The sequence below is a fragment of the Culex quinquefasciatus genome, chromosome 3, assembly GCF_015732765.1.
Source record: "Culex quinquefasciatus strain JHB chromosome 3, VPISU_Cqui_1.0_pri_paternal, whole genome shotgun sequence".
Taxonomy (NCBI): domain Eukaryota; kingdom Metazoa; phylum Arthropoda; class Insecta; order Diptera; family Culicidae; genus Culex; species Culex quinquefasciatus.
Window position 1 is genome coordinate 187,991,177 of NC_051863.1, and position 23,099 is coordinate 188,014,275.

The 23,099-nt window shown below is 33.4% G+C and overlaps 1 protein-coding gene across 4 annotated transcripts in view; it reads left to right on the top strand.

Annotated features, from left to right (window-relative positions):
* LOC6045537 (protein prickle) overlaps positions 1-23,099 on the top strand; it is a 143,943-nt gene that overhangs the window by 51,479 nt on the left and 69,365 nt on the right. The window contains exon 2 of one of the 4 annotated variants that reach the window (XM_038262892.1): positions 18,390-18,428. The exons of the other annotated variants lie outside the window; for them this stretch is intronic. The gene's annotated coding sequence lies outside the window, so the exon portion shown is untranslated. The remainder of the gene's footprint in view (positions 1-18,389; positions 18,429-23,099) is intronic. 4 annotated transcript variants of the gene reach the window in all.

Sequence of the window (23,099 nt, forward strand, 5' to 3'; positions counted from 1 at the left end):
ATATTTGTCATAGCAAAATATATTCCAAGCTTCTTTTATTGTTTATAAACTAAGCCAATGCAAATTTTATTTCCAGTTTTATCTCCCCACTCCCCTTCAAAAATTCCAATAAAATCAGCAAAAATATTGCTACACAGAAAAAAAGATAGTAATTTTCATTAAGAAATGGTGACAAATTTTGTGTCAAAAAATGATAAATTTTACCCCAGAAAATGATGAATTTTCATCAGTTTTTGATGAATATTCATCAGATTAATATTTTTACACATTGTTTAATATAACTGCCGGGACCGTGGTGTAGGGGTAAGCGTGATTGCCTCTCACCCAGTCGGCCTAGGTTCGATCCCAGACGGTTCCGGTGGCATTTTTCGAGACGAGATTTGTCTGATCACGCCTTCCGTCGGACGGGAAGTAAATGTTGGACCCGGACTAACCTAAAAAGGTTAGGTCGTTAGCTCAGTCCAGGTGTAGGAGTCGTCTCCCTGGGTCCTGCCTCGGTGGAGTCGCTGGTAGGCAATTGGACTAACAATCCAAAGGTCGTCAGTTCGAATCCCGGGGTGGATGGAAGCTAAGGTGTAAAAAGAGGTTTGCAATTGCCTCAACAATCAAGCCTTCGGACTCTTAGTTTCGAGTAGGAATCTCGAAATCGAGAACGCCAAGGCAATGCTGTAGAGCGAATAATTTGATTTTTTCAAAAAAAAATGAGCTAATATTCAACCTACCAAATTTTCAACATTCCAAAATTCAACTTTTTTTTTGTGGAATCTATGACATTTCCCCGAAACCCACATTCCCGAAGAGACATTTCCCCGAATGCCACATCTCCGAAAAGACACTTTCCCGAAATGTCATTTACCCGAAAATCATTTCCCCGAACGATCCATTTCCCCGAACGGCCACATCCCCGAATGGCGACTTCCCCTAAAAACCATTTTCCCGAATGGCCACTTCCCCTAATTTTCCACATCCCTGAAAATCATTTTCCCGAATGACCATAATCCCGAACGGCCATTTCCCCGAACGCCGCTTCCCCGAACCCGGTCAGGCGGGTATGGCCGTTGTCCAGAACCGCGCGCGGGGAAGTAGCGATCAATAAAGTATCATGTCCACAATAGAGCTTCATGACGTTTCGCGTACGCATTTGATTTTGCTGGCCATTTGATTTTGCTGGCTGACAAAATTTAACCTCACTTAATTTTTGTGTACGTACACGCAATACAAACGAACGTAGATTACTCTATTGAACGTTCAAAAAACTCCGAGCTTCACTTGAATTTTGAATATTCAAATTGATGTAAGTGCGACAACTGGCCAAAGGGATTTCAGGTCAGAACGTGTTTGACACACGTTCAGGCCCGACTACCGCAAAAATTTGTAATTTTTACTCGGGACCTTGGCAACCAAAATCAGCTGTCGAGCTTAAGTATAGCTCCTAAACTACTTTAAAGTGATTTAGTAATTTTAAAATTAAAATGGCGGTGATGAAATATTCAAAAAATACTTTTTGTAATTCAATAATCAACTATTTAGATAAGATTTAAAGGGTTGGTCGCAGAACTTGAATTGGACGTTAAAAAAAAAATAATTGTTCAAAGCCTTCATCCAGCCAAAATTAATAAAGACAAATTAGTTCAGTTAAACAAAATCTAGAACAAACTGAATCCTGCGCATCGAGTCGTCGCATAAAGCTATCGTTGCTGTTCTATCCTTACCACGTAGATACCGTTTTGGAAAATTGTCCTTTGCTGAAAATGGCCTCTACAAAAAAAAAAATCTTTTTTTATGGAACGTGGATGATTTCAATACCCCGCACTCTTGAAGTGTCCGCGTGGTTTATTAATGGCCTTCTACGGTTATTTGTTTTTTTTAATCTTACAAAACACGTAGGAGAATTTAATATTAACGTCATACTTTTATAAAAAAAATCCCTAAATAAAAATTTAGTTTATATTTAGGTCATCATTCGGAAAAAAATGATTTTTTGGTGAAGTAACCATTCGGGTATATGTAAATTCGGGAAAACGGCAGTTCGGTAAAATTGCCATTCAGGTAATGACATTCGGGGATGTGGAATTTTCGGGAAAACGATGTTCGGGGATGTGGAATTTTCGGGAAAATGATTTTCGGGGAAAAGGCACTTTCGGGAAAATGATTTTCGGGGATGTGGAATTTTCGGGGAAATGATTTTCGGGGATATGGGATTCGGGAAAGTGGGATTCGGGGATAAGGGATAAAACCTTTTCTGTGTAATACATATTGCTGAAAATAAGGATTTTGTTCAGTCTATTTAAAAACATAACATAACGTTATTTTTTTTTTTTTTTTAATCGGATAGGGCACTTAACAAAATAATTTAGGGACCACAAATCGGAAAAAAGTTAAAACAGCTTATTATTTTTTTCATAAATTAATTGATATTTTGCTAATTTTCGTTTCAAACATACACAGCAAAAAAAGTTGAATTTTGGAATGTTGAAAACTTGGTTGGTTAAATATTACCACTTTCTGGAGTAATTTTACATAAAAATGTGTAAAAATGTGAACTTGATGAATATTCAACAAAAACTGATGGAAATTCATCATTTTCTGGGTTAAAATTTATCTTTTTTTTTTTTGACCTAAATCTGTCACCATTTCCTGATGAAAATTACCATCTTTTTTTCTGAGTAACTGCAATAATGAATAATGCATTTCGTGACACTCTTTTCTTCAATATTTCAAAAGTTGGAAGTTTAAAGTTGAGGTTAAAATTTGAATTAATTTTTATGCAGTAACATGACTATCAACTATCTAACTTGACTATCAAATGAAATCCAAACGTTTTTCGTGTTCAATGGAAAACCAATTTTAAAGCTTTTAAAAGGTTCAAGACGTTTCGAAATTTGGGCCATTAAAAATAGGTTTATAGAATTTTACTCTTACAAAATCATGAAACAAGAGTTAAAGCATAACTTCTTATTAAAGTGATTTTTTCATTATCAAATTAATAAATTAGCACGGATTTTGAAAATTTAATATCAAAAATTGAAATACACCAAATTAAAAAAGAAACTTGCTTTTTTCTTGCCTGAACTCTTGGATATCCCACCTTTTTTTTTTTTTTTTGAGAATAAAAATGCTATTAGGCGTTTCACGAAAAAAGGCTCTCTTTTCAAAGCTTGTTCAAAAATCAAACGGCAAAAATATACTGAAATTAAATTTTTCATTCAAAAACAAATCGATTTCCATCTCTTTTGAACACATTATATAAAGCTTCTTTTTACATTTTTAATCAAATATAGATTTTTTAAACTTTGAAAAAAAATTGAATTTTGATCGGTAAGATTCATTTAAGTTTTTTTCATAAATTCATTGATAACCTGCAATTTTTTATTTGAGCATAACTGTAATAACGAATAAACCATTTTGCGAAATTTATGTTTCGGAATTTCGAAAATTAGGCTTGAAATTTAAAATTTTGTTATTTTTCCAGTTGGCTTTGTTACAAACAGTTTGTTGCATCAGTTTTTGGGTGAGGTGAGATCTGCCGAATTCATAAAATAAATAGTTTTAGATTTTGTTGAAACTTTTAGAGGGCACACATTTTAGGTCCTTTTAAAAACTTTGGCTTTATTTTGAAATTTTGGAAACATTTTTTTTCTACGGATTGGAAAATTTTACAAAGATTTCATTTTTCGTCATTGAAGATCGGACCAAAAATTGCCAATCTCTCTTCAGTTAAAAATGAAGGCTAACTGGAGAACACATTACAAATTTCATATTTCGTAATTTTAATTGAATCCAATGTTTTATCCCAGCAATTATTTGACCAATTTCATTTTTTTCAGATTGCGAGATTTTCGTAGCCATTACAGTAACATACTTTCTGAAATGAACATACATTAACGTTGTATTTTTCCAAGTACATTAAGATAAAAAATTCGGCAGGTCAGATATTTGGCACAATGAAAGGAGGGCTCTTTTCCGACATTTTGTGGGGTCAGGCGAAATATTTCGTAAGGGGGTCTAGAGCAACTTTATTTTTCTAAAAATTTTTTTTCGATTTCATACAATATTTCTTCAAACAAGTCGATGAAAATCGATGAGTTCATGTTAATATTTATCAAATTCCTTATGAACGTGCTTCAAGAGACTCTGAAATATTTGACCTCCTATAAAAAGTTTCCAAACCAAATTTACATGATATCTAGTTTTCTTTGAAATAACCCCAAGCTGGAAATCTCAATACTGCCCACCATTGAAAAAACGGCTAATATCCACTTTTGGCAAAAACGAGATATTAGCACCAGGTGGTAGAGGACGTTCCAACGCATCTTCTGGAACTTTAATTTTACTGAAATAGTGTCTAGACTTGGCTGCCGATACGAAAAACCAAACGGCTAATATGCCACTCTTATGGGAAATTACCTTGACGGAGATTTTGTGTCAAACACTAAAACGCGTTTTTCTCGGAATACTTGATTTGGCATAATAGCCGAATTTTCAATTATGGGCAGAATACGACCAAATAAAAATCTTTTCTTTGTACAATTTGTCATGAAAAACAGCAACAGATTGCCCGGATACAAATTGGAGCATATAACAATGCTAAACGTAGAGTATTTAATTTAAAAGCTATTACATACCCAAAAGATTCCCAAAATTATTGTTTTAGTCCTCTGCCATATTACAGTATGACATTTTAAAACACTTTCCAATCAACTATATTGTAGAGAAAAGTTTTCTAAACAATTTCCATAAAGAAGAATCAATGCTGGTTCAATAGAAGCAGAGATATGCCCAATTTCGTTAAATAGAAAGTGACTTTTTCCAAAATTTCACCGCATACATTCAATAAATCACCGTTTCTTAATGCAAGTCCTGACTTAATATTTTATTAGAATTTTGTTTTCGAAGAGATCATAAAAACTCACGAATGATAATTTTTTTCAATTTGAAAATTGGTCCAAAGGTAATTGATATTTCTGCATTTGAAAATTAAGTGCTGCTTTTTATTGTTTTTTTTTATATATATATTTATGTGGCTGTATCTCGTAAACGAAAATATCGATCTTCAATGCTTATGTGACAAATTTATAGGATTTTTTTTAAAAAAGGGCTCCTGATACCAAAAAAACGATAAAAATACGAATTTTAATCATTATTTTGAACGTTTCTATTTTATTTTATTTTGTGAAATACTTTTGGAGAGCAAATTTTACTTTGAATAAAAAATATGTACCTTTGTTTTCTTGCAATAAGTTAGATTTTTATAAATATCATATAATTTCAATTAAAAAAATTGATCATTGTCCTCTGTGACACAAAAAAAGTGTTTTTTTACATGATCAGAGCGATGGATTTAGATCGGAATTTGAATAGTTTTATGTAAATATCATACGCGATTTTTTTATATTTCTAGATTATAATTCTTACTAAAATGCTGTCAAGTACCCCTCATCACCACGAGTTTATCGATAAACTGAGAAGTGCCGTCAACCTTTCTCCTTCTTCTTGCTTCCCTCCCTTCATCGCCTTATTACTGGCGATGACTCAACTTGTTCTCTATTGTATATCGAGCAGCTTTTCAACAGTTTTTTTTTCTTTATATATTTTTTTCGGGATGCGCCCCGTTACACCACCACCACCGTGCGTGTTTTTCGTTTCGTTTCGCAAGATCCAATCTGTCGATGAAAAGCTGAATGAAATCTGGACGCTATTCAAAAAAGGCTCTGGACTTCCACCTCCACTCCAGCTGGCCAACCCACCCAGCGCCATTGTGAATGGAAGTTTAGTCCGCGTCGTGACGACCTGCAAAACCGCACGGGAGAAACCATATGGAAGCAGCTTCGGAACGCTTTCAACATTATTTTTGTTTTGTTTGGTGAAAAACAAGGAAATCGACGGAATGACGGAAAAAAAGAAACACGGAAACCACATCGGAAATTCACCGGGACGCCCTGATGCTGTTGTTGGGGGGGAGGAAAAACTGGAAAACCTGAAATAGAAGGAGAAATGTGGAAGGGAATGGACCCCCACCTCCCACCCCCCTCTTATCACGATGTTAAAGCTGGCCGGAATAATTATTCCAGCCACCAACACTAAACAGGGATTGTGCCAATACGTTTGGGGGGATGAAGAGTCGGTGGTGCTATTTTTTACTCTTATGAAATATTTTCTTTGATATGAAAACACATACGAAGTTTATTTTTTAGCTTTCGTCCACCGATGCTATTAAAAATATCCACTAGTTTCGAGTTTAAAAATAGTTTATTATACATTTAAATTTAAAAGAATTACAAAAAAATACGATTTTGTTACAATTTGGCGAAATCTGTCATAATAAGGCAGAAGTTTATCTTTGTTTGGAAGACACTCGATTCTGGCAGTCCCAGATTTATTTAGCTACATGGCAAACTGATGAAGACCATACGAGGCATTTTATAAAAGCTCGTTTTAGTGACAAATGTATTTTTTTATTTCAATAAAATAATGAATTTTCTGAACAAACAGAAAAATCCAATATTTAAAATGGTGATATCAAATGATGCAAATTTTCATATACGGTATAAGAACTTTGAGTGTAAAATATTTAAATTATTTTGAAAATCATTAATCATCAAATAGTATAGTACAACGCGATGAGAAATTTTTATTCATTTTAATTTTATTGCAAATATTTTTCAAAGTTAATGTTCCTTGACTCTAGCCAAAGGCGGGGGATCAAAAAAAAGGAAAATGATATTATAAGTCATGGTTTCAACATTTCAATGAAAAAAGTTTTGTGAAATGCATTAACATATGTACAGTTCATTTGCAATCTTGAGTTAAAAAAATAATTAGCAGCGCTGAAATTTTTCATGCATTTTTTTTATTGCAAAAAAATATATTATTTTAAACTGGGTCAATCGAGGTAATATTATAATAATCACAGGAAAATGTTTTTTTTTTTTTAATTGTTAAATTGTATCTAAGAGGGCGAAAAATATAAGGTATTATGTGAGCATTTAAGTTATTAATACAAATAACTCTAAAGATTTGATATAACATTTCACGTCACATGAAATATATATTGCCAATGACAAAAATTAAATATTTTTATAAACCAAAAATTTGAAAATTTTACAATTTGAGCAAAGAATTCTTATGCTGTAGCAATCTTTTCAAAATTTGGTACCCATTTTGCATATTTGTTATAATTTTAATGTCAGTATTTATTTAAATAAAACTAGAATGCTAAAAAAACAAAAAAAAACAGTGTAAATCTTCATGAAATTTGGCAATAACAATTTAACAATTTAGGTGATCACAGGTATTCAAAAAAATCGTTAAAAATCGATCACTTCCGAGCGATAAAACAATTCAGTTACAAAATTAACGTTAATTAGGTAGAACATCAACTACAAAGCAAACCTCTGAGGTTTCGATACGTGGTGACTGTTCGTTCATTTAGATTAATATCAAAATTTGTATATACGTTTGACATCTGCCCAATAAAGCAATTTCTAAATATTAATTTGTCGATACATGTTTTTTTTATAAATAGTTCATAAAAAATGCTACAAAAGTCTATTTCCATTAAAAGAAATTTTCTTATTGATTTAGTGTTTCGGACAAAGTTTTAAGGTTCGTTACTGATGTTTCACCACGAAAAACTGGTACATTCTTTAAAAAATACCCACTTTTTATCAAAAACATTGATAATTGGACCAATATTTGCCGAAATACAGCCGCTGAAAGAAAATCATACTTTTCATAACGTCCAAATTCGGTAATCTATAACAATTCGGTTATTTTGACAAACTTGTAAGCAAACTTCTAGCCCAATAAAAAAAATCAAATATCATCATAAAAATTAAATTTTACCGAACTTAAAGAGAATTGCTCTAAAACCAAAAAAATATTTAAGTAGATAATAAAAATCAATGAATACTGTTCCGTTAAAATTTCAAAACTTATTTAACAGGGGATATGTGAAGGTCAAAAGGTGAGGCATTTTGAGCTTCACAAAATGGCGTTCTTAACTCAATTTGGCCCAAAATGCACGTACGACAAGTTAGCATGACGGCGACGCACGGTTAGGCTGGAACAAAATATTTTAAACCGAGATATCGGAGATAAGTACAGTCATGCCTTGGTTTAGCACCGCATATGGGAGCCAAACTCAAAATTTCCGTTTTTACAATGTTGGTATCGAACGATCGAGATTTTTTCATACATTTCGAATGTAATAACAATATTTTTTGAAAATACCCCAAATTTTCACAAAACTAGGTACTTTCTAAAAAAAATACTCAAAATTTCCGTTTTTACGATGTGGGTGTCGAACGGTCAGGATTTTTTCATATATTTCGAATGTAATAACAATATTTTTTGAAAATACTCAAAATTTTCACAAAACTACGTATCTTTGAAAAAAAAAATGATTTGATTATTTGATACCCATATTGTAAAAACTGAAATTTTGAAAAGTTTTATAAAAATACGTAGTTTTGTGAAAATTTTGAGTATTTTCAAAAAAATATTGCTATTACATTCGAAATGTATGAAAAAATCCCGATCGTTTGATACCCACATTGTAAAAACGGAAATTTTGAGTATTTTATTCGAAAGTACGTAGTTTTGTGAAAATTTTGAGTATTTTATAAAAAAGTTGCTATAACAATCGAAATGTATGAAAAAATCCCGATCGTTTGATACGCATATAGTAAAAATTGAAATTTTGAGTATTTTTTTTCGAAAAAACGTAGTTTTGTGAAAATTTGGAGTATTTTCTAAAAAATTTGTTATTATATCCGAAATGTATGAAAAAACCTAATCATTTGATACCCATATTCCAATAACAATATATTTTTGGATTCTATAGCGAAAAAAAATGCATTTTCAAAATACAGGAAAAATACGTATTTTTGTGAAAATTTTCATGAAATAAGAATTTTAATGGATAACTGACGTCATCCCGATTCCAAAACAGTATATTTTTTGATGTTTACATGATGTTTCATACGATTAAAGCCAATGTATCCCATTTTACCAAAAACCCATAAGCTCTGTGCTTCAGTTAAGCACTGGGCCGTGCTTAACCGAGGCAGCTGAACGGTGCAAAACCGGGGCAGTGCAAAACCGAGGCATAACTGTAGAATGTTGTATTTACAAGTCTGAATCAGAATCTATAAATCTGAAAATATTCTATCGACTTTTTATTACAAATTTGTAGAGAAATTTCTCATCTTTATAACGCTGGTAAGGGTTTGTAAATCCGTTTTGATCGTCGAAAGATATTTCAGACGGATGTCTTGTCTTTTATGGTTGCCACTAAAAAATCATCAGAAAAATGGTTGTCAGGCAGGTGCTGTGCCCTATCCCTCGCCTAGACCAGACCAAAATCCATGACAAAGCTGTCAGACCAAGACTGTCAGACCAAAGAGCAAAATGTAAACAATCTTGGTCTGCGACGTAGGTGCACACTAATCAAAAAAAGAAAATTTGAAAAAGAATTTTATTTCTCCGTTTAAATAGCTGGTTTTGGGCTGCAAAATTAAATGTTCGCCAGGAAATGATTGAACAGTGCGGCGTCCTGTACACCGACAATTAAATAACAGTTAAAAGCCTTATTCCTCCACTTTAATTTTTGTTCACGTTTTCGGTTTACACCTGAACAATCTTAAAATAATGTATGCGGAATTGTGATTTCTCTCGTTCCATCATTCCCTTGTTTAAACGGATTTACAAACTCTAAGCAGCGTTGTAAAGGTGAGATATTTCTCTACAAATTTGCAATAAAAATATTTTTTTAATATCGATCCACCTATAGGGGAAAGTGGGGCAAGTGTAACAAGCTATGGAAATGATCGTTGTAACTTATTAAAAACGTTAAAAATGTGTCGGATTTTATAATAATCATCTTATTCCAGGTCTTGACTAAGACTTTGATAGAACAAGTTTTCAAAAAATCCTGTTTTTTAATGCAAAAAAATGATTTTAATTTTTTTTATTTTCAGTATGTTCTACTCAACTAGTGGGGCAAGACGAACAACCCGTTGGGGCAAGACGAACAATGCATGAAAAAACATGTTAATTTGCTGACAATTGAACTATTATCACTTAGATACATCAGATTAGGATGTATTTGAAACGTTTCTTTCATTTTTAGATTAAAGAATATTATTTTACTAAAAATTTGATCGTTTTTACGAAAAAGATTATTGCTTAGATGAAAAAAAGGAAAATTTCATAATATCACTATATTTTGTATGGACAATTTTTTTAAGTAATTGTTTATCAGTTATTAAGTACGTTTATGTATTTATTTCTCAATAAAATATGTTGTTGCAGCAATTCGTATTTTTTCCATACTAAAAATCCATATGGTACGCTTGCCCCACCTAAACAAGATTTTTTAAAAGCTCTCTACAATAATAACCAAAACATAAATCATACTTTATAATACGTGCAAGTCATTGGTAGGGACAATACTGATCTAGGAAAAAATGCATTTTGATAAAATGAGCCTTAAAACGAACCCAAAGTCTTATTTTGTACTTTCCAAATATTATAAGAAAATAAAGGTTTGTAAAAAAACTTCATTCAATCCTATGCTCCGTGGCGTTTACGTCGTTTTGGCGGTTATGTGGTAGTAGAATCAGCTAATTGCATTGCTAGCAACATTTCCTCATACTGGAAATAATCAAAATTGTAAAAATTACGGCCGTACGAGCGATTGTTCCTCTTGCCCCATATAGTCGTCTTGCCCCACCTTCCCCTAAGGCCAGATCAATTTAAAAATCTGTACCAAAAATTAAAAACCTTAAAATTTTGAAAAACGCAATTTTCACCGATAAAATATTTTCAAATTTATCGATTGTGATTCAGGCCGGTAAAACACAACTTTGTACGTATAAATCTCCAATAGGGGTATGTCATTTTATAATATTTTGTTACAGCCACGCCGTGATACGATTTGTTGTCTCTTGGCTCTGTCTGAGATTGCGATATGAGTTACAATTCTAGAGTTTTTTTAAGAGGAACTGTAAGCTATAATCTTTCATATGTTTATGGGTTCTTTAAAAAAACTCTAGAATTGATTATAGATGTTTTTGCTAAGAAAAATGATTTTTTTTTTTTCAAAAATATTTTGTGTGCCCCTAATTTTTCTGGGGAAATTTTGAAGAAAGGGGAGACAAAATTTGGATTTAAATTTGTATTAACCTATTTTTTTTAATAAAGAAGAACTTTGAAAACGGTTTTGTCAAACAAAAAAGCATTAAACATTTATAAATTTCAATTACATTTGACATTTGATAGGTCAAATCCAGGCCCACATACCCTGAAAAGCACCGACGGGAGTCTGACAAACCTGCCTGCTTAGTTCAAAGGAAGATAACACACAAATAATAAAAAATAAAAAAAGAAACCCGCTTCCAATAGGAGAGGAACGTGGTGCAATGAAGGAGAAGGCGAAAAACATTCTTGTGAAGTGAACGGTTTTGGCTCGGGTTTACAACTTGGGGGTGTAAAGAGAGAGAAAGAGAGCGCGACAGCGTGTTAGTGTGCAGAAGGTGGTGGTGGTGGTGGTGGGTGGCGCTGGCTGTTATGCTTTTCTTTAGATTATTGCAAGCAGCAGCAGCATAAAAGGAGCACGTTGTCGGTGGTAACCGGTGCCAAACAGGGTGGTGTGGATGTTTTTGGACGTCCCGCTTGGATTTGAATTTTTGATAAAATTCATATTTATTTAATAACTTTCTTAGTTATAATGTTTAAATGGAAATAGCTATTATTTGTTACCAAATGATTTGAAACCAACTCTGTTTTTTCATTGAATTAATACAAACATTTTGATTTTTTCAAATAAATTTTAGTTCAAACACTCTCAGCTGATTCTGTCCACGTGAAATGCCAAAGAGTGCGCCAACCGGCCAGACAACAACCGGCTCCCGGCAGCGGCAGCTGAATCAGTTGGATGTCTATTGAAGAACAAAGAACCGAACACATAAAAATGTTCCCGGAGAGATACGATAGACGTGTTTCTTCCCTTTTTCCTCACCGGCTCTTCCATCAGCGTGTGATATCACAACATAAGTCCACCAACACCAACAGAACAAAATCATCATCATCGTCATTCGATTTTTTTTTCCACCGGCTATTTCACAATTTTCTTCTCCCTTTCTTTTTTTCGATTCTGCGCGCATTTTTTTCTCACTTTTGGTATTTTCTTTCCTTTTCTCGGGAGATTTTCCGTCTGTATTTGTGCATCATTAAATTCGCTCATTTCGATTCACGGCACGATTCGATGTCTCTGTGTGTTTGTGTGCGCGCACGCGGTGTTATGCTTCCTATGTCTTACGTTACAGTATGGAGCAAGGAGTCATCAACACGTCTCGGCAATAGGGTTTGGATGTTTGGGAGTTGAGGCCACCAGTGCGGTGCTCCCACCCCAATGTTTCGATGTGTATTTGGTGTTGTTGTTTTTGTTGTTGTTTATCGAGGAGGTTTCTTTTGATGATTTTGCTGGCGGTTACTGGAGCCGGTCGTGATACGGTTCTTTGGCATTTTCGAACGTTGAGGAACGTGTGTGTGGGGAACACATGTGATCCGTTTGAAGGGCGATTTGTCAATGGAGAAAACACTTGGTTAAATCGTGATTTGATATTAAAACTATATTATTCGTTTTTTTCCTTAAAAATTGATTTTCCGATTTCTTCAAAACTTTGAAATGGAGGATTTGGCAACTCTACTCTACTCTATACAAAAAATTGAATATCTCAAAAAGTACACTAAAATAAAATGTTAACTTCAAAATAAATTTATGTAAGAAAATGTCTTCTAATTCTAAACTCTTGATTATCCCTACCCAAACATTCAACAATTGCCTAAGGCTTCATCCAGACATGCATCAGCACTATGAGCTCTTTTTAACGGCACTCAGCTTGTTCTAGATGGCATTTTCGTTCAAAGCAATGTTATGCTTGTTGCTAGGTAAAAATCTCTTGGTTTTGGCTTGAATAATGTGTAGAAAACATTGGTTCATTGGAAAACAAAAAAAGATAATAATAATAATAATAATAATTAGCGTATTCTAATCACTGGCACAACATGCTGGGTATCTTCTACGTGAAATGCCAAACAAGTTCTTCTAAAAGAGGAGTTAGAGCGGATGCATGTCTGGCTTCATCCATAAAGTACGTCAAAACTCAGCCAAAATTTACCTCCCTCTTTCCTTCTTTGTCACGCTTTTCCTATGCTTATAACATGTACTGTAACGCTTCCTCAGACATTTACTTTTAAGCCCTAATTTAACAAAAAATAGGATTTAATTATAATAATAAAAAAAAACAATGTCCATTCCAATTAATCCCCTCCTCGATTTTCGTGAAACCTTGCTAAGGCTGGGTAATTTTTGTCTCTGGGTACGAATTCGAGGTCCATTTTTCGATATCTTGTGGCGGTGGGTACGACTCCTTTCATTCATTTTCAGTGATCTCAGAAAAAAAGGTATTTTTGTAGGAGCGGCCGTGGCTGACTGGTTACGGTGTTCGCTTTGTAAGCGAATGATCCTGGGTTCGATTCCCATCTGCTCCCAACGAGAAAGTATAGGAAATATAAATCTTGAAACTCTGAACATGAACGAAAAACCAAAGTCGCTCGAGTCGGGGTTCGATCCCCCGTCCTTTGGATTGGTAAGCAAAAATGCTAACCACTAGGCCATCGCGACTTGGTGAGCTATGACTGGAATTAGAAATACTGTTACCACCATCAACTATATACGCGCTGGGTCCTTGTCCATTTGACAAGGGTTCGGAAGTTCTAAATAACGTTTGAATCCGATTGATCCAAACGTTCTTCAGGGCGGGGCTTGTCGACAAAGCTGAAGTACCTCGCGCTCGGCTAGCCAGCGTAGAAATGGGTCACCGAAGCTCGGCAGAGCTAACACCTTCCAAATGCCTATGCGAGTTATTTGCATGTATAGAATGTAGATCTAAAAATACATGGAAACAACTCAATTTGTAAGAAGCGACCGCGTGGTCCCGTTTGGTTGGTTGCACACACACACACAACTCAGAAAAAAGGTATTTTTCATAAAAAAAATATATTTTTTTTAAGCAGATAAAGGCAAAATTTCAAATATTTTACAAACAAATACTTTAAGTTGTGTAATGCTTTTTGCTGAGATATCTTGAAATTTGGTTAAAATCATATCTAATATAAAATATTTTAAAAAAGAAAGGAATAAGTAATGATAGATGATGGTTGAAAAACTTGTCTAATACTATCAGTAACAAACATTAACGAAGCCAAGATAAACGCAAATTAAAAAATAAACACGAGGAAAAAACAGATAATAATTTGCGCATTAGAAGATAACAATCTCAAAACAATGTTTGAATAATAATACTGCATCAAAATATGTAAAGTTTTTTTTAACGATTCTATAAACATATGATGTACAATAGTTAAGGACTTTATACTTCCAGTTATTTTTTGAAACTTAAATGGGCAAGACCATCTATTCAAAAATAATAATGATTTAGGTTTATGAAAAACTAAAAAAAAAAATGACAGGAATTTAAGTGCAATCAGCTGCAAATGTAGAATATTCAAAATGTATCATGAATCATTTTTAAAATTTTTGAGTTTATTCTAAAATCTTTTAAATTTTTTTATTGATATAAAGTGCCGAAAAAGGGAATCACATTTTTCAAAAACTAATGATTGCACATCAACTATATAATGCATATTCGCACAATTTTTTATTGTTATGTTGAATTCTGTAATTTTATTTAATTTACATATTTTTTCAATATATTTATCAAAATGATTCAGGTAATAATAGGTGTTTGGAAATTTATCTAGATATTTTTCAAAGCATTTCTTAAAATTGTGTGGTAAATTATTTTCTGTATGGTTTTCAAAAACAATACTGAAATATATCAAGGCTTGTTAAAATTTATATAGATGGCAATTTCTTTAAATAAAATTTCTCGAAAAGTATAAAACAAACTAAAATAATGATTTAAATAATAAGCCAATAATATCTCGAAATTCATAGCGCAGGATGAATGTTTTGGACTGCAAAAATTGAGCAAAACTTCTTATAATTTCTTAATCTTTTATCAATTAAACATTATTATTGTAACCAATAGGTGGTTGTTAAAAAATGATGCTATTGAAAAGTAAAAAAAAAAGTAAAGTAACTTTCAGGCCTGATGGGTCATATACAAAGAAAAAGTAGAAATTTAGAAGGTTGAAAATTTGGCCAGCTGAATATTACCTCTTTTTGAGTAATTTTACCAAAAAATGTGTATAAATGAGAATCTAGTGAAAATTCATCATTTTCTGATATAATATAACTTTTTTTTAGAAAAATGAAAATTTTCAAAGCAAGCCTAAAATTTTCAGATGGTCGTAAGAATCATTTTTCCACCATTAAATAATTTATTTTTTTAAATTCAGACATTAAAGGGTTTAAAGAATAAGAGCATTTGATAAAATTTTGAATAAGTTTAAAATATTTCTAAATATTTTTTTTTAATTTGTTTGTAGGTGCATCCTGAGGAATAGATAAAAAAATAAAAATAATACAATGGTCTTATTTGAATTGGACAGTAAAAAAACAAGAATGTTAAATAAGTTTAGCATGTAAATAAAGTTATGTTAAGGCGTTTCATATTACAAAAATTATAAATTTTGGTATAAGTAAGTGTGACATAATACTCATCTGCATAGTTTAACTGCAAGAAAAGACTACTGAAAATTATTACAGCAGTTTTTAAGCAATTAGTTCAAATGAGAAACTATGAATATAAAAAAATACACCCACAGCAAAATAATAAATCAGAATCTGTCATAGTGGATATGCTGCAAAAAATGTTTTCTTATATAACAGATTTTGCAGCAAAAGAAGGCAAGTTATTTCACTATTTTTGATTTCAATTTAACCTACTAAAGACGGGCACTGACAAATTACCCCACCTGACAATCAACCTGACATATCAACGGAGTGCACACACCACGCGGATGTTTGTAACTGCCACAAGGTTCGTTAGCCTGTGTTGGTGCAAAGGATGAGAGGATGCAGCGAACAAACGAATCAAACGCTCTCTCTCTCTCTCTCTCCATTCCCTTCCCCGACCTTAGTCGCGTTTACCGAACGGATTGAGCAGATCTGTTTAATGTTCGTGTACACACATGTTTATCCCTACCTTCTCTCTCTCTCCCTTTTGCTCTTTAATTTAAAATTCACAAACATAACATTGTACTCTCCGCGTGACGGTTGGGGATTTTAAAAGGCCGTTGATAAATTATCCCCATGTTTGGTGTAAATCTACCCCTTTTAATTTCCCCCGTTCAAACTTTTGGTTAACGCAAACAATTTGGGTTTATTTGAGTGTGGATTATGAATTTTTGAATCTCATCACACTTGCTTTTCCCCCAAGTCGAAAAATCATGTGTCTCATGTGTCCTCCCAAGAGTGAGCATTTTATGGTTATGATATTTTGTAGTCGCTTTGTTTTACGACTGACTAAATTATTCAAAACGTTTTGACGACTTTGTGGGTATGATTTTTGGAAGGCCACGCTGACCGACGTGTGTGCGATCTTCAACAATAGAGGCTTCAACCTTTTTCTGTCAATTGTTTTGAGAAAAAAAATAAACACCTGAATAATAGTTAAAAGCTTAAGAGCGAGTCCACGAGCAAAGCATACCCATCTCGCATCGACCTCACCAATCTGCCTGAAATTTTCAGAGGTTGTTTGTACATATAAAACTAGTATCTGGCCAAAATATGAGCACTCTAGGTCAACGGGAAGTGGGGCAAATCGGGACACAAAGTTCGAAGGTTCAAAAACGTAAAAAATCTTAAAAAGGCTATAACTTAGGCAAAATTCATTTAATTTCCCCTTAGATCCCATTTTCTGGTGATAATTTTATCATAATCGTGTTCCTGAGACAATTTCACAATAGAAACATACTTAAAAATGTATATTATCATCCATTTTAACCCTTTAAAAAATGAAAGTTAAAAAAAAACTTTGATTCACATTTATTGAAAATCAAGTTCGTTTCCAAGGATACTAGATGACACCAAAAAAAAAAGCAGCTTCTTAATTTTTTTTATATTTCATTTTTTAAAGGGTTAAAATGGATGATAATATACATTTTTAAGTATGTTTCTATTGTGAAATTGTCTCAGGAACACGATTATGATAAAATTATCACCAGAAAATGGGATCTAAGAGGTCCCCCGAGCAAAAATTTACAACCAAAAAATTCACTAAAAGTAAAAGTGTCTATTCAATATGTTAAACTGCCTTACCCAACCCGGTCTCAGTCTCAGATGGTAGTTCCAGATGTCCCCAACAAGCTGCAGGTCGATCCGAGTTGATATCTGGATGGAACACTTTTTTATTTGAGTTTGAAAATTATGCAATTTTTTCACTAAAATGCCAATAACTCCCTTTAGAATTAACCAATTTGGATGTTCTATCCTGCATTTTGTTGCATTTTTAAAGCCCTTTAAGATGCATTTTGAATTTCGAAATTAAATTGAATTTTGCCTAAGTTATAGCCTTTTTAAGATTTTTGACGTTTTTGAACCTTCAAACTTTGTGTCCCGATTTGCCCCACTTCCCGTTGACCTAGAGTGCTCATATTTTGGCCAGATGCTAGTTTTATATGTACAAACAATCCCTGAAAATTTCAGGCAGATTGGTGAGGTCCAAACGACGTCCCATACAAAGGGGTATGCCCTGTTCGTGGACTCGCTCTTAAAACAATCTTTTAACATGAAAACAAAGTAACCTAAAACTAAAAAAAAGTATTTAAAGGCAGGAAGAGAGTTAAATCTCAATAAAAATCAGAAGCAAAACAAAAACAAATCGTTCTGCTATAAGGAAGCGGATTCCCCAAAGGGTCAAATGAATGGTTTTCCGGGGGTTTTACAACTGTTGTCTTCTTCTTTTCTAAACGGCCCTGTCGATTGCCGTTTCATTCGAAGCCGGTCAGCTGAAGAAATTTGGTTAAAGAGCGCATCAGCGCCCAACAGTTATGTTTGTGATGCTCATTAGCAGAGCCACATTTGGTGGCGCAGCAAGTTCTTTTATATTTTTATTTTTATTTCTTCACGTTTTCTGGTTTGAACGTTTTCCGGTGGCTCCAGAATTGGAGCTCGAAAGCTTATTTCGGCACAGTCGCGTCGGTTGCCGACGACGCGGTGTTTTGTTTGGATCTTGTTGTAACGCTAATTTTGGGGAGCATTGTTCACAGAATTATCGAATTTTATCTGGTCCATTTGGATAAGGTTGAGTTTCGATATGATGATTAAAGTTTTTATTTTATGCCCCAGAGTTATGTAAGTTACCTTAATCAAGATTGTTATCTAATTTTCTTTTCTCTCTTGATTTCTTCAACAGGTACGTTTACATTGGACTAGGAAAATTCTGAATCTCTAGGCAAGTATTTATAATAAATGGGTATTTTTCCACTAATTCACACAGAATCGTATAAAGTTGACAAGACTCCTCTTCGTTATTCGTTATACTTTGCTCTAAGAAATTTCGGACCCTGATCATGAAACCAAGATCAATTTATCGATAACTTTTAAGAGATCTGGAGTTTTTTTAATAGGTTAAATAAACAAAATTTTATTTTTTTCCTTTATGGGTGTTTTTGAAACCGCCTTAATTCGGGGGTATTCAAATTCTTGAGATTAAAAAAAATCATTAAAACATGTAACGGTTACTGTAAAAAATCGGGAGAATTGTCATTGTAAAGCTAATTTATGTTCTTTCCGAATTTCAAATAACCCTTTATGATCATTAGACATTCAGAACTTAAATTCATATTAATGAAGTGTTTGTAACTTTTCTTGGTTATTTTTTAGAGTGTAACAGTGACCTTTCAAGATGTCTTATTTTATTAATATACAGTATGTAAAATTATGTTGTACACCCCATGGGCACTATATACTTTTTGTGATGAAAAATTTGGATACTTGACAGTTTGACAAAACCTATTGGGTAATTCTCTACCAACTCACACGAAATCGGGAAAAGTTGCCCCGACCCCTCTTCAATTTGCGTGAAATTTTGTTCTGAGGGGTAACTTTTGTCCCTGATCACGAACCCGAGGTCCGTGTTTCATATCTCGTGACGGAGGGGCGGTACGACCCCTTCCATTTTTGAACATGCGAAAAATGAGGTGTTTTTCAATAATTTGCAGCCTGAAACGGTGATGAGATAGAAATTTTGTGTCAAAGAGACTTCTATGTAAAATTAGACGCCCGATTTCATGGCGTACTCAGAATACCGAAATAGTAGTTTATGCAACAAGTTGCAAAAAGAGGATTTTTTCAGCACGAGTCGTACATTTATCCAACGAGGTTCACCGAGTTGGATAAATAAGAAGAGTGCTGAAAAAATCAAGTTTTGCAACGAGTTCCATACAACATTTTTTGCAATTCCAAAAAACACACACTGAGTGAAATTTTATGTCAAATTTTCATGTATTTTGTCAATAAATCGTTTAAATCAAAAAATGTTGAAAAGTGTTACTTTTCGAAACAAGTGCTGAAAAGTTCAACTTTTCAGCACCCATTTGAGTGCTGAAAAGTAGAACTTTTCAGCATTTATTTTGAAAAGTGTTGCTTTTCGATTCTGTTATTTTTGGTACAGAAAAGTAGGCTATTTCGTCGTTCAAGAATGACAGGAAAAGTAAGTAGTTTCACGACGGAATTGTAAAAAAACGTATTTTCATCGAAAATAAAACACTAAAAAAGTTTAAAAAATACTCGACTGTAAAAATTTTAGAACATTCCATTTTAAGGGAAATTTAATGTACTTTTCGAATCTACATTGAACCAGAAGAGTCATTTTTCATTTAGAACAAAATGTTTCATTTTAAAATTTCTTCGAACTTTGAAGGGTTATTCTTTAAGAGTGTAACAATGTTCTACAAAGTTGTAGAGCAGACAATTACAAAAAATTGATATACATTCATAAGGGGTTTGCTTTTAAACATCACGAGTTATCGTGATTTTACAAAAACAAAGTTTTGAAAAAAATACTTTTTGTGTTTCTCTTTGTTTCGTCGTCCATGTCTGTCGCTGGTGACGATGAACGGCCATGATCGACGACGACCAACTTTTTCAAAACTCTTACACTCAAAAAAATAACCCTGAAAGTCAGAAAAACACGAAATTTCAAAATGAAATTTTTTGTTCCAAATGAAAAAATTACCCTTCTGGGTCAATGTAGATTCGAAAAGTACATTAAATATCCTATAAAATTACATGTTAAATTTTTTGTTACAGTCGACTTACGGAATTTTAAATACTTTTTTAGTGTTTTTTTTTTCGATGAAAACTACGTTTTTTCGGAATTTTGAGTACGCCATCAAATCGGGCGTCTAATTTTACTTGAAAGTCCCTTTGACACCAAATTTCTATCTCCTCAAATTATTGAAAATTATTGCTGCAAATTATTAAAAAACACCTCTTTTTTCGCATGTTCAAAAATGGAAAGGGTCGTACCGCCCCTTCGTCACGAGATATCAAAAAACGGACCTCGGATTCGTGATCAGGGACAAAAGTTACCCCTTAGGACAAAGTTTCACGCAAATCGTAGAGGGGTCGGGGCAACTGCCGTGTGAGTTGGCGGAGAATTACCCTATTACTAAAACTAAGTTAACAGTTTATAAAACATTTAAAGAGGTACACAACTTATCAAAATTGAATTTCGCAAAATTTGTGAATGTCTATATACTCGTATGGAATTGCTAAATAAACATTTTGAAGTGGATTTAATAACGTTTTTGTCAGAAGTAATTTTCCTTTGAAATTTCGTACCAACCCGAAGTTTTCTCTTTAAAATCCGCTCAAAATCACGTTTTAGACCAGTTTTTCCAAATGTAAAAATCAAAATTTTCTAAAAGCTCTTTGGCCTATTTGATAATAAAGTAATTTGGTCTAGGCATTCGCAAATTATTTCTCGATTTTTAAATTCATATTTTTTGTTTTAGATGAAAACTTGTCCATAAATTCCTTACGGCAAGTGAAGGGACCATCCATAAACGTGGACACTTTTTTGAGAATCTGTTACCCCCCCCCCCCCCCCCACCCCACCCTTCGTGGACAATCGCCAAGTCTTCATACAATTTTGAGGGCAGGTTATACAAAAACGCATGAAATTGTAAAGAGATTTTCAATTCAATATGGTGTATTCGGCAGAGTTGTTGGTTTTGATCATCGGGAAAAATAGGTTACACTGATTTTTTTTTTAAATTTTATTTTTAAAATGTTACTTTTTATCTAAAAAAAGTTAAATTTTAAAAAAAGGATTTTTATTTTTGATATTTTTATCTGTTCAGGGGAATTAAAAAAAACATTTTTTGAGCCAAAGTGCATGATGGTGCTAAATCTGGTTTAAGGAACATGACTTTTAGAATAAAACGTGAAGCTAAATAAAATTTGTAATCCAAAAATTCTTAACCGAAATTCTGATAAAATGCACCGTATTGGATTTTTTTAAATACTTTATTAAGGGAATTTGAAACTTTGAATAAGTGTCAGCTAATCAGCTTATAATTTTCAACTAACGATATCTCGAGAACTATTGTTTCGATTTTCAATGTTTGAAAGTGAAACTTTTGTTAATAATTTAAAATGTTGGTGCCATGGTGTGATCGGGTAGATACTTTAAAAATATGTTTTGGAAATCTCTCGAGTTATTTCGATTTATTTCGCTGAAATGCTTGAAATTCACCATTTCAAATGTTCAAATTTGTATTCGGGCTAAATATTGATGCATCTTCAAGTTATTTTTTGCACAGAAAAGCAAATGATAGTTTTAAGGAGCTTTTACCCTACGGCAAACAAACAAACTAACTCGAACTTTTTGACAGTTTGCCTGCTTTGTTTGTTTGCCTGGATTTGTTTTTACAAACGTCAGCCTGCATACATTTTGCCATTTTCCCTTCTCTCTGATTTTGCCTTGTTTGTGAGTTTGCCGTAAACACGTTTGCGATTTTGACAAACTGTCAAACGCGAAAAGGTGCGAGTTTGTTTGTTTGTTTGCGGCAGTGTAATGGCTCCTTAACAGCTTAATTTTAAGGGCTTACAAAAAATAACGATACAAAATTGTGGAATTTGGGTTTGAAAACAATTGTTGACTTTCAAAAATTGGCATAGTATTTGTAGTATTTCGCATATTTATAAGATAGTTGAAGAATATTTACAAATTGCTTTTCATTTTCAGTGACTTTTCCGAGGAAATATCCTACAAAATCGATAAAAAACCTCTTGACAAAATAATTCGATTTTCCCAAAAAAAAAAAGTTGGGAAAAGCCTAAACAAACATCAGGCTTGCCGAATTTTTATCTCAAAGTACTCGAAAAAATACACCATGACTGGAAGCTTCACTCAGAATAAAGTCACAAATATTTTTAATCAAAACCACTCACTTCGCAGCATTCCACGCTCATATCTTCCCCCGTTATCACGTTTGCCATAACTCTTCGCAAAGTGAAATTCTGACAATCGCCATAAACATTCCATGATTACTTAATGGCCGGCTCGCCGCAACACCAAATACATTTATTCTCTTCCCCAGTACCAAACTTCTCCTTTCATAAGTTCCCATCTGGTAGCCAAACCAAACATGACTTTTTGTCTCTCCTCCTTAAAACCGTCAACCAAGCTTCTGGCCGGAGGTAGCGCCAACAGCTTTATACCGCACACCTCCTCCAAGATTTATTGCATAATCCGAGCGTCCTCAAGATTTACAATCCGTTAAATTCGAGACCGTCTTCTGATTCTTCCCGACAAATAAAAGCTTATGCAAATTCACTGTCCATTTCAATCGGAACGGGACACGGTCGATTTTCGATCATTTTGGATTTGTCTTAAAATATTCGGCTCCAAGCGAGTCGGGCAAATTTGGTGCCATTAGGGAGCACGATAAACGATAAAAGTTGAATAATTTTCCGATCGGGGTGCCGTCAAAGGTGAGCGAGCAGCGTTGCCAGATTTAAGTAAAAGATTCTTTGTGAATTTGGTTCAGATTTACTGCATTCAAATACCCGTTTCTTGCTTCTAAACTTAAATTTCTAAAATTTTTGGAAAAAA